Raw genomic sequence first — 13,983 nt, 5'->3', positions numbered from 1 at the left:
AGTGTGATAGATACGAACAGGGAGTGAAGGTATGCTTCCTGGTAAGAGATGGAAGATGGGAAACATTTATATATCTGGAGTAAAAACCTCTTTCACGAGGGGCTTATAATATGGGGCTGCACAATGATGACAAGATTCATAATGGCGGGTTATTGCCCTTGAGCTTACAACTGCCATCAGTAATGTGGATTAGCAGGAGTGACATTACAAGGGTATAAAGAACCAGACCTGTGGCACACAGTTTATGCATTGGCCGGGAATCGGACCCGGGTCTCCCGCGTGGCAGGCGAGAATTCTACCACTGAACCACCAATGCTTGGCCTCCTCAAAAAGACACATCCCTGTGTGATCGATACGAACAGGGAGTGAAGGTATGCTTCCTGGTAAGAGATGGAAGATGGGGAACATTTATTGATCTTGAGTAAAAACCTCTTTCACGAGGGGCTTATAATATGGGGCTGCACAATGATGACAAGATTCATAATGGCGGGTTATTGCCCTTGAGCTTACAACTGCCATCAGTAATGTGGATTAGCAGGAGTGACATTACAAGGGTATAAAGAACCAGACCTGTGGCACACAGTTTATGCATTGGCCGGGAATCGGACCCGGGTCTCCCACGTGGCAGGCGAGAATTCTACCACTGAACCACCAATGCTTGGCCTCCTCGAAAAGACACGTCCCTGTGTGATCGATACGAACAGGGAGTGAAGGTATGCTTCCTGGTAAGAGATGGAAGATGGGGAACATTTATTGATCTTGAGTAAAAACCCTTTTTACGAGGGGTACATAATATGGGGCTGCACAATGATGAGAAATTCATAATGGCGGGTTATTGCCCTTGAGCTTACAAATGCCATCAGTTATACGGATTAGCAGAAGTGACATGATAAAACTTTAAAGAACCAGACCTCTGGCAGACCAGAAGTCAATTTCTGCATTGGCCGGGAATCGGACCCGGGTCTCCCGCGTGGGAAGCGAGAATTCTACCACTGAACCACCAATGCTCGGCCTCCTCGAAAAGTGTGATAGATACGAACAGGGAGTGAAGGTATGCTTCCTGGTAAGAGATGGAAGATGGGAAACATTTATATATCTGGAGTAAAAACCTCTTTCACGAGGGGCTTATAATATGGGGCTGCACAATGATGACAAGATTCATAATGGCGGGTTATTGCCCTTGAGCTTACAACTGCCATCAGTAATGTGGATTAGCAGGAGTGACATTACAAGGGTATAAAGAACCAGACCTGTGGCACACAGTTTATGCATTGGCCGGGAATCGGACCCGGGTCTCCCGCGTGGCAGGCGAGAATTCTACCACTGAACCACCAATGCTTGGCCTCCTCGAAAAGACACGTCCCTGTGTGATCGATACGAACAGGGAGTGAAGGTATGCTTCCTGGTAAGAGATGGAAGATGGGGAACATTTATTGATCTTGAGTAAAAACCTCTTTCACGAGGGGCTTATAAGATGGGGCTGCACAATGATGACAAGATTCATAATGGCGGGTTATTGCCCTTGAGCTTACAAATGCCATCAGTAATGTGGATTAGCAGGAGTGACATTACAAGGGTATAAAGAACCAGACCTGTGGCACACAGTTTATGCATTGGCCGGGAATCGGACCCGGGTCTCCCGCGTGGCAGGCGAGAATTCTACCACTGAACCACCAATGCTTGGCCTCCTCGAAAAGACACGTCCCTGTGTGATCGATACGAACAGGGAGTGAAGGTATGCTTCCTGGTAAGAGATGGAAGATGGGGAACATTTATTGATCTTGAGTAAAAACCCTATTTACGAGGGGTACATAATATGGGGCTGCACAATGATGAGAAATTCATAATGGCGGGTTATTGCCCTTGAGCTTACAAATGCCATCAGTTATACGAATTAGCAGAAGTGACATGATAAAACTTTAAAGAACCAGACCTCTGGCAGACCAGAAGTCAATTTCTGCATTGGCCGGGAATCGGACCCGGGTCTCCCGCGTGGCAGGCGAGAATTCTACCACTGAACCACCAATGCTTGGCCTCCTCGAAAAGACACGTCCCTGTGTGATCGATACGAACAGGGAGTGAAGGTATGCTTCCTGGTAAGAGATGGAAGATGGGGAACATTTATTGATCTTGAGTAAAAACCCTTTTTACGAGGGGTACATAATATGGGGCTGCACAATGATGAGAAATTCATAATGGCGGGTTATTGCCCTTGAGCTTACAAATGCCATCAGTTATACGGATTAGCAGAAGTGACATGATAAAACTTTAAAGAACCAGACCTCTGGCAGACCAGAAGTCAATTTCTGCATTGGCCGGGAATCGGACCCGGGTCTTCCGCGTGGCAGGCGAGAATTCTACCACTGAACCACCAATGCTTGGCCTCCTCGAAAAGACACGTCCCTGTGTGATCGATACGAACAGGGAGTGAAGGTATGCTTCCTGGTAAGAGATGGAAGATGGGGAACATTTATTGATCTTGAGTAAAAACCCTTTTTACGAGGGGTACATAATATGGGGCTGCACAATGATGAGAAATTCATAATGGCGGGTTATTGCCCTTGAGCTTACAACTGCCATCAGTAATGTGGATTAGCAGGAGTGACATTACAAGGGTATAAAGAACCAGACCTGTGGCACACAGTTTATGCATTGGCCGGGAATCGGACCCGGGTCTCCCGCGTGGCAGGCGAGAATTCTACCACTGAACCACCAATGCTTGGCCTCCTCGAAAAGACACGTCCCTGTGTGATCGATACGAACAGGGAGTGAAGGTATGCTTCCTGGTAAGAGATGGAAGATGGGGAACATTTATTGATCTTGAGTAAAAACCTCTTTCACGAGGGGCTTATAAGATGGGGCTGCACAATGATGACAAGATTCATAATGGCGGGTTATTGCCCTTGAGCTTACAAATGCCATCAGTAATGTGGATTAGCAGGAGTGACATTACAAGGGTATAAAGAACCAGACCTGTGGCACACAGTTTATGCATTGGCCGGGAATCGGACCCGGGTCTCCCGCGTGGCAGGCGAGAATTCTACCACTGAACCACCAATGCTTGGCCTCCTCGAAAAGACACGTCCCTGTGTGATCGATACGAACAGGGAGTGAAGGTATGCTTCCTGGTAAGAGATGGAAGATGGGGAACATTTATTGATCTTGAGTAAAAACCCTATTTACGAGGGGTACATAATATGGGGCTGCACAATGATGAGAAATTCATAATGGCGGGTTATTGCCCTTGAGCTTACAAATGCCATCAGTTATACGAATTAGCAGAAGTGACATGATAAAACTTTAAAGAACCAGACCTCTGGCAGACCAGAAGTCAATTTCTGCATTGGCCGGGAATCGGACCCGGGTCTCCCGCGTGGCAGGCGAGAATTCTACCACTGAACCACCAATGCTTGGCCTCCTCGAAAAGACACGTCCCTGTGTGATCGATACGAACAGGGAGTGAAGGTATGCTTCCTGGTAAGAGATGGAAGATGGGGAACATTTATTGATCTTGAGTAAAAACCCTATTTACGAGGGGTACATAATATGGGGCTGCACAATGATGAGAAATTCATAATGGCGGGTTATTGCCCTTGAGCTTACAAATGCCATCAGTTATACGAATTAGCAGAAGTGACATGATAAAACTTTAAAGAACCAGACCTCTGGCAGACCAGAAGTCAATTTCTGCATTGGCCGGGAATCGGACCCGGGTCTCCCGCGTGGCAGGCGAGAATTCTACCACTGAACCACCAATGCTTGGCCTCCTCGAAAAGACACGTCCCTGTGTGATCGATACGAACAGGGAGTGAAGGTATGCTTCCTGGTAAGAGATGGAAGATGGGGAACATTTATTGATCTTGAGTAAAAACCCTTTTTACGAGGGGTACATAATATGGGGCTGCACAATGATGAGAAATTCATAATGGCGGGTTATTGCCCTTGAGCTTACAAATGCCATCAGTTATACGGATTAGCAGAAGTGACATGATAAAACTTTAAAGAACCAGACCTCTGGCAGACCAGAAGTCAATTTCTGCATTGGCCGGGAATCGGACCCGGGTCTCCCGCGTGGGAAGCGAGAATTCTACCACTGAACCACCAATGCTCGGCCTCCTCGAAAAGTGTGATAGATACGAACAGGGAGTGAAGGTATGCTTCCTGGTAAGAGATGGAAGATGGGAAACATTTATATATCTGGAGTAAAAACCTCTTTCACGAGGGGCTTATAATATGGGGCTGCACAATGATGACAAGATTCATAATGGCGGGTTATTGCCCTTGAGCTTACAACTGCCATCAGTAATGTGGATTAGCAGGAGTGACATTACAAGGGTATAAAGAACCAGACCTGTGGCACACAGTTTATGCATTGGCCGGGAATCGGACCCGGGTCTCCCGCGTGGCAGGCGAGAATTCTACCACTGAACCACCAATGCTTGGCCTCCTCGAAAAGACACGTCCCTGTGTGATCGATACGAACAGGGAGTGAAGGTATGCTTCCTGGTAAGAGATGGAAGATGGGGAACATTTATTGATCTTGAGTAAAAACCTCTTTCACGAGGGGCTTATAAGATGGGGCTGCACAATGATGACAAGATTCATAATGGCGGGTTATTGCCCTTGAGCTTACAAATGCCATCAGTAATGTGGATTAGCAGGAGTGACATTACAAGGGTATAAAGAACCAGACCTGTGGCACACAGTTTATGCATTGGCCGGGAATCGGACCCGGGTCTCCCGCGTGGCAGGCGAGAATTCTACCACTGAACCACCAATGCTTGGCCTCCTCGAAAAGACACGTCCCTGTGTGATCGATACGAACAGGGAGTGAAGGTATGCTTCCTGGTAAGAGATGGAAGATGGGGAACATTTATTGATCTTGAGTAAAAACCCTATTTACGAGGGGTACATAATATGGGGCTGCACAATGATGAGAAATTCATAATGGCGGGTTATTGCCCTTGAGCTTACAAATGCCATCAGTTATACGAATTAGCAGAAGTGACATGATAAAACTTTAAAGAACCAGACCTCTGGCAGACCAGAAGTCAATTTCTGCATTGGCCGGGAATCGGACCCGGGTCTCCCGCGTGGCAGGCGAGAATTCTACCACTGAACCACCAATGCTTGGCCTCCTCGAAAAGACACGTCCCTGTGTGATCGATACGAACAGGGAGTGAAGGTATGCTTCCTGGTAAGAGATGGAAGATGGGGAACATTTATTGATCTTGAGTAAAAACCCTATTTACGAGGGGTACATAATATGGGGCTGCACAATGATGAGAAATTCATAATGGCGGGTTATTGCCCTTGAGCTTACAAATGCCATCAGTTATACGAATTAGCAGAAGTGACATGATAAAACTTTAAAGAACCAGACCTCTGGCAGACCAGAAGTCAATTTCTGCATTGGCCGGGAATCGGACCCGGGTCTCCCGCGTGGCAGGCGAGAATTCTACCACTGAACCACCAATGCTTGGCCTCCTCGAAAAGACACGTCCCTGTGTGATCGATACGAACAGGGAGTGAAGGTATGCTTCCTGGTAAGAGATGGAAGATGGGGAACATTTATTGATCTTGAGTAAAAACCCTTTTTACGAGGGGTACATAATATGGGGCTGCACAATGATGAGAAATTCATAATGGCGGGTTATTGCCCTTGAGCTTACAAATGCCATCAGTTATACGGATTAGCAGAAGTGACATGATAAAACTTTAAAGAACCAGACCTCTGGCAGACCAGAAGTCAATTTCTGCATTGGCCGGGAATCGGACCCGGGTCTCCCGCGTGGGAAGCGAGAATTCTACCACTGAACCACCAATGCTCGGCCTCCTCGAAAAGTGTGATAGATACGAACAGGGAGTGAAGGTATGCTTCCTGGTAAGAGATGGAAGATGGGAAACATTTATATATCTGGAGTAAAAACCTCTTTCACGAGGGGCTTATAATATGGGGCTGCACAATGATGACAAGATTCATAATGGCGGGTTATTGCCCTTGAGCTTACAACTGCCATCAGTAATGTGGATTAGCAGGAGTGACATTACAAGGGTATAAAGAACCAGACCTGTGGCACACAGTTTATGCATTGGCCGGGAATCGGACCCGGGTCTCCCGCGTGGCAGGCGAGAATTCTACCACTGAACCACCAATGCTTGGCCTCCTCGAAAAGACACGTCCCTGTGTGATCGATACGAACAGGGAGTGAAGGTATGCTTCCTGGTAAGAGATGGAAGATGGGGAACATTTATTGATCTTGAGTAAAAACCTCTTTCACGAGGGGCTTATAAGATGGGGCTGCACAATGATGACAAGATTCATAATGGCGGGTTATTGCCCTTGAGCTTACAAATGCCATCAGTAATGTGGATTAGCAGGAGTGACATTACAAGGGTATAAAGAACCAGACCTGTGGCACACAGTTTATGCATTGGCCGGGAATCGGACCCGGGTCTCCCGCGTGGCAGGCGAGAATTCTACCACTGAACCACCAATGCTTGGCCTCCTCGAAAAGACACGTCCCTGTGTGATCGATACGAACAGGGAGTGAAGGTATGCTTCCTGGTAAGAGATGGAAGATGGGGAACATTTATTGATCTTGAGTAAAAACCCTATTTACGAGGGGTACATAATATGGGGCTGCACAATGATGAGAAATTCATAATGGCGGGTTATTGCCCTTGAGCTTACAAATGCCATCAGTTATACGAATTAGCAGAAGTGACATGATAAAACTTTAAAGAACCAGACCTCTGGCAGACCAGAAGTCAATTTCTGCATTGGCCGGGAATCGGACCCGGGTCTCCCGCGTGGCAGGCGAGAATTCTACCACTGAACCACCAATGCTTGGCCTCCTCGAAAAGACACGTCCCTGTGTGATCGATACGAACAGGGAGTGAAGGTATGCTTCCTGGTAAGAGATGGAAGATGGGGAACATTTATTGATCTTGAGTAAAAACCCTTTTTACGAGGGGTACATAATATGGGGCTGCACAATGATGAGAAATTCATAATGGCGGGTTATTGCCCTTGAGCTTACAAATGCCATCAGTTATACGGATTAGCAGAAGTGACATGATAAAACTTTAAAGAACCAGACCTCTGGCAGACCAGAAGTCAATTTCTGCATTGGCCGGGAATCGGACCCGGGTCTTCCGCGTGGCAGGCGAGAATTCTACCACTGAACCACCAATGCTTGGCCTCCTCGAAAAGACACGTCCCTGTGTGATCGATACGAACAGGGAGTGAAGGTATGCTTCCTGGTAAGAGATGGAAGATGGGGAACATTTATTGATCTTGAGTAAAAACCCTTTTTACGAGGGGTACATAATATGGGGCTGCACAATGATGAGAAATTCATAATGGCGGGTTATTGCCCTTGAGCTTACAACTGCCATCAGTAATGTGGATTAGCAGGAGTGACATTACAAGGGTATAAAGAACCAGACCTGTGGCACACAGTTTATGCATTGGCCGGGAATCGGACCCGGGTCTCCCGCGTGGCAGGCGAGAATTCTACCACTGAACCACCAATGCTTGGCCTCCTCGAAAAGACACGTCCCTGTGTGATCGATACGAACAGGGAGTGAAGGTATGCTTCCTGGTAAGAGATGGAAGATGGGGAACATTTATTGATCTTGAGTAAAAACCTCTTTCACGAGGGGCTTATAAGATGGGGCTGCACAATGATGACAAGATTCATAATGGCGGGTTATTGCCCTTGAGCTTACAAATGCCATCAGTAATGTGGATTAGCAGGAGTGACATTACAAGGGTATAAAGAACCAGACCTGTGGCACACAGTTTATGCATTGGCCGGGAATCGGACCCGGGTCTCCCGCGTGGCAGGCGAGAATTCTACCACTGAACCACCAATGCTTGGCCTCCTCGAAAAGACACGTCCCTGTGTGATCGATACGAACAGGGAGTGAAGGTATGCTTCCTGGTAAGAGATGGAAGATGGGGAACATTTATTGATCTTGAGTAAAAACCCTATTTACGAGGGGTACATAATATGGGGCTGCACAATGATGAGAAATTCATAATGGCGGGTTATTGCCCTTGAGCTTACAAATGCCATCAGTTATACGGATTAGCAGAAGTGACATGATAAAACTTTAAAGAACCAGACCTCTGGCAGACCAGAAGTCAATTTCTGCATTGGCCGGGAATCGGACCCGGGTCTTCCGCGTGGCAGGCGAGAATTCTACCACTGAACCACCAATGCTTGGCCTCCTCGAAAAGACACGTCCCTGTGTGATCGATACGAACAGGGAGTGAAGGTATGCTTCCTGGTAAGAGATGGAAGATGGGGAACATTTATTGATCTTGAGTAAAAACCCTTTTTACGAGGGGTACATAATATGGGGCTGCACAATGATGAGAAATTCATAATGGCGGGTTATTGCCCTTGAGCTTACAAATGCCATCAGTTATACGGATTAGCAGAAGTGACATGATAAAACTTTAAAGAACCAGACCTCTGGCAGACCAGAAGTCAATTTCTGCATTGGCCGGGAATCGGACCCGGGTCTCCCGCGTGGGAAGCGAGAATTCTACCACTGAACCACCAATGCTCGGCCTCCTCGAAAAGTGTGATAGATACGAACAGGGAGTGAAGGTATGCTTCCTGGTAAGAGATGGAAGATGAGAAACATTTATATATCTGGAGTAAAAACCTCTTTCACGAGGGGCTTATAATATGGGGCTGCACAATGATGACAAGATTCATAATGGCGGGTTATTGCCCTTGAGCTTACAACTGCCATCAGTAATGTGGATTAGCAGGAGTGACATTACAAGGGTATAAAGAACCAGACCTGTGGCACACAGTTTATGCATTGGCCGGGAATCGGACCCGGGTCTCCCGCGTGGCAGGCGAGAATTCTACCACTGAACCACCAATGCTTGGCCTCCTCGAAAAGACACGTCCCTGTGTGATCGATACGAACAGGGAGTGAAGGTATGCTTCCTGGTAAGAGATGGAAGATGGGGAACATTTATTGATCTTGAGTAAAAACCTCTTTCACGAGGGGCTTATAATATGGGGCTGCACAATGATGACAAGATTCATAATGGCGGGTTATTGCCCTTGAGCTTACAACTGCCATCAGTAATGTGGATTAGCAGGAGTGACATTACAAGGGTATAAAGAACCAGACCTGTGGCACACAGTTTATGCATTGGCCGGGAATCGGACCCGGGTCTCCCGCGTGGCAGGCGAGAATTCTACCACTGAACCACCAATGCTTGGCCTCCTCGAAAAGACACGTCCCTGTGTGATCGATACGAACAGGGAGTGAAGGTATGCTTCCTGGTAAGAGATGGAAGATGGGGAACATTTATTGATCTTGAGTAAAAACCCTTTTTACGAGGGGTACATAATATGGGGCTGCACAATGATGAGAAATTCATAATGGCGGGTTATTGCCCTTGAGCTTACAAATGCCATCAGTTATACAGATTAGCAGAAGTGACATGATAAAACTTTAAAGAACCAGACCTCTGGCAGACCAGAAGTCAATTTCTGCATTGGCCGGGAATCGGACCCGGGTCTCCCGCGTGGGAAGCGAGAATTCTACCACTGAACCACCAATGCTCGGCCTCCTCGAAAAGTGTGATAGATACGAACAGGGAGTGAAGGTATGCTTCCTGGTAAGAGATGGAAGATGGGAAACATTTATATATCTGGAGTAAAAACCTCTTTCACGAGGGGCTTATAATATGGGGCTGCACAATGATGACAAGATTCATAATGGCGGGTTATTGCCCTTGAGCTTACAACTGCCATCAGTAATGTGGATTAGCAGGAGTGACATTACAAGGGTATAAAGAACCAGACCTGTGGCACACAGTTTATGCATTGGCCGGGAATCGGACCCGGGTCTCCCGCGTGGCAGGCGAGAATTCTACCACTGAACCACCAATGCTTGGCCTCCTCGAAAAGACACGTCCCTGTGTGATCGATACGAACAGGGAGTGAAGGTATGCTTCCTGGTAAGAGATGGAAGATGGGGAACATTTATTGATCTTGAGTAAAAACCTCTTTCACGAGGGCCTTATAAGATGGGGCTGCACAATGATGACAAGATTCATAATGGCGGGTTATTGCCCTTGAGCTTACAACTGCCATCAGTAATGTGGATTAGCAGGAGTGACATTACAAGGGTATAAAGAACCAGACCTGTGGCACACAGTTTATGCATTGGCCGGGAATCGGACCCGGGTCTCCCGCGTGGCAGGCGAGAATTCTACCACTGAACCACCAATGCTTGGCCTCCTCGAAAAGACACGTCCCTGTGTGATCGATACGAACAGGGAGTGAAGGTATGCTTCCTGGTAAGAGATGGAAGATGGGGAACATTTATTGATCTTGAGTAAAAACCCTTTTTACGAGGGGTACATAATATGGGGCTGCACAATGATGAGAAATTCATAATGGCGGGTTATTGCCCTTGAGCTTACAAATGCCATCAGTTATACGGATTAGCAGAAGTGACATGATAAAACTTTAAAGAACCAGAACTCTGGCAGACCAGAAGTCAATTTCTGCATTGGCCGGGAATCGGACCCGGGTCTCCCGCGTGGGAAGCGAAAATTCTACCACTGAACCACCAATGCTCGGCCTCCTCGAAAAGTGTGATAGATACGAACAGGGAGTGAAGGTATGCTTCCTGGTAAGAGATGGAAGATGGGAAACATTTATATATCTGGAGTAATAACCTCTTTCACGAGGGGCTTATAATATGGGGCTGCACAATGATGACAAGATTCATAATGGCGGGTTATTGCCCTTGAGCTTACAACTGCCATCAGTAATGTGGATTAGCAGGAGTGACATTACAAGGGTATAAAGAACCAGACCTGTGGCACACAGTTTATGCATTGGCCGGGAATCGGACCCGGGTCTCCCGCGTGGCAGGCGAGAATTCTACCACTGAACCACCAATGCTTGGCCTCCTCGAAAAGACACGTCCCTGTGTGATCGATACGAACAGGGAGTGAAGGTATGCTTCCTGGTAAGAGATGGAAGATGGGGAACATTTATTGATCTTGAGTAAAAACCTCTTTCACGAGGGGCTTATAAGATGGGGCTGCACAATGATGACAAGATTCATAATGGCGGGTTATTGCCCTTGAGCTTACAACTGCCATCAGTAATGTGGATTAGCAGGAGTGACATTACAAGGGTATAAAGAACCAGACCTGTGGCACACAGTTTATGCATTGGCCGGGAATCGGACCCGGGTCTCCCGCGTGGCAGGCGAGAATTCTACCACTGAACCACCAATGCTTGGCCTCCTCGAAAAGACACGTCCCTGTGTGATCGATACGAACAGGGAGTGAAGGTATGCTTCCTGGTAAGAGATGGAAGATGGGGAACATTTATTGATCTTGAGTAAAAACCCTATTTACGAGGGGTACATAATATGGGGCTGCACAATGATGAGAAATTCATAATGGCGGGTTATTGCCCTTGAGCTTACAAATGCCATCAGTTATACGAATTAGCAGAAGTGACATGATAAAACTTTAAAGAACCAGACCTCTGGCAGACCAGAAGTCAATTTCTGCATTGGCCGGGAATCGGACCCGGGTCTCCCGCGTGGCAGGCGAGAATTCTACCACTGAACCACCAATGCTTGGCCTCCTCGAAAAGACACGTCCCTGTGTGATCGATACGAACAGGGAGTGAAGGTATGCTTCCTGGTAAGAGATGGAAGATGGGGAACATTTATTGATCTTGAGTAAAAACCCTTTTTACGAGGGGTACATAATATGGGGCTGCACAATGATGAGAAATTCATAATGGCGGGTTATTGCCCTTGAGCTTACAAATGCCATCAGTTATACGGATTAGCAGAAGTGACATGATAAAACTTTAAAGAACCAGACCTCTGGCAGACCAGAAGTCAATTTCTGCATTGGCCGGGAATCGGACCCGGGTCTCCCGCGTGGGAAGCGAGAATTCTACCACTGAACCACCAATGCTCGGCCTCCTCGAAAAGTGTGATAGATACGAACAGGGAGTGAAGGTATGCTTCCTGGTAAGAGATGGAAGATGAGAAACATTTATATATCTGGAGTAAAAACCTCTTTCACGAGGGGCTTATAATATGGGGCTGCACAATGATGACAAGATTCATAATGGCGGGTTATTGCCCTTGAGCTTACAACTGCCATCAGTAATGTGGATTAGCAGGAGTGACATTACAAGGGTATAAAGAACCAGACCTGTGGCACACAGTTTATGCATTGGCCGGGAATCGGACCCGGGTCTCCCGCGTGGCAGGCGAGAATTCTACCACTGAACCACCAATGCTTGGCCTCCTCGAAAAGACACGTCCCTGTGTGATCGATACGAACAGGGAGTGAAGGTATGCTTCCTGGTAAGAGATGGAAGATGGGGAACATTTATTGATCTTGAGTAAAAACCCTATTTACGAGGGGTACATAATATGGGGCTGCACAATGATGAGAAATTCATAATGGCGGGTTATTGCCCTTGAGCTTACAAATGCCATCAGTTATACGAATTAGCAGAAGTGACATGATAAAACTTTAAAGAACCAGACCTCTGGCAGACCAGAAGTCAATTTCTGCATTGGCCGGGAATCGGACCCGGGTCTCCCGCGTGGCAGGCGAGAATTCTACCACTGAACCACCAATGCTTGGCCTCCTCGAAAAGACACGTCCCTGTGTGATCGATACGAACAGGGAGTGAAGGTATGCTTCCTGGTAAGAGATGGAAGATGGGGAACATTTATTGATCTTGAGTAAAAACCCTTTTTACGAGGGGTACATAATATGGGGCTGCACAATGATGAGAAATTCATAATGGCGGGTTATTGCCCTTGAGCTTACAAATGCCATCAGTTATACGGATTAGCAGAAGTGACATGATAAAACTTTAAAGAACCAGACCTCTGGCAGACCAGAAGTCAATTTCTGCATTGGCCGGGAATCGGACCCGGGTCTCCCGCGTGGGAAGCGAGAATTCTACCACTGAACCACCAATGCTCGGCCTCCTCGAAAAGTGTGATAGATACGAACAGGGAGTGAAGGTATGCTTCCTGGTAAGAGATGGAAGATGGGAAACATTTATATATCTGGAGTAAAAACCTCTTTCACGAGGGGCTTATAATATGGGGCTGCACAATGATGACAAGATTCATAATGGCGGGTTATTGCCCTTGAGCTTACAACTGCCATCAGTAATGTGGATTAGCAGGAGTGACATTACAAGGGTATAAAGAACCAGACCTGTGGCACACAGTTTATGCATTGGCCGGGAATCGGACCCGGGTCTCCCGCGTGGCAGGCGAGAATTCTACCACTGAACCACCAATGCTTGGCCTCCTCGAAAAGACACGTCCCTGTGTGATCGATACGAACAGGGAGTGAAGGTATGCTTCCTGGTAAGAGATGGAAGATGGGGAACATTTATTGATCTTGAGTAAAAACCTCTTTCACGAGGGCCTTATAAGATGGGGCTGCACAATGATGACAAGATTCATAATGGCGGGTTATTGCCCTTGAGCTTACAACTGCCATCAGTAATGTGGATTAGCAGGAGTGACATTACAAGGGTATAAAGAACCAGACCTGTGGCACACAGTTTATGCATTGGCCGGGAATCGGACCCGGGTCTCCCGCGTGGCAGGCGAGAATTCTACCACTGAACCACCAATGCTTGGCCTCCTCGAAAAGACACGTCCCTGTGTGATCGATACGAACAGGGAGTGAAGGTATGCTTCCTGGTAAGAGATGGAAGATGGGGAACATTTATTGATCTTGAGTAAAAACCCTATTTACGAGGGGTACATAATATGGGGCTGCACAATGATGAGAAATTCATAATGGCGGGTTATTGCCCTTGAGCTTACAAATGCCATCAGTTATACGAATTAGCAGAAGTGACATGATAAAACTTTAAAGAACCAGACCTCTGGCAGACCAGAAGTCAATTTCTGCATTGG

This window comes from Squalius cephalus (genome assembly GCF_949319135.1).
Source record: "Squalius cephalus genome assembly, chromosome: 9".
Taxonomy (NCBI): domain Eukaryota; kingdom Metazoa; phylum Chordata; class Actinopteri; order Cypriniformes; family Leuciscidae; genus Squalius; species Squalius cephalus.
This window is presented reverse-complemented; position numbering follows the sequence as displayed.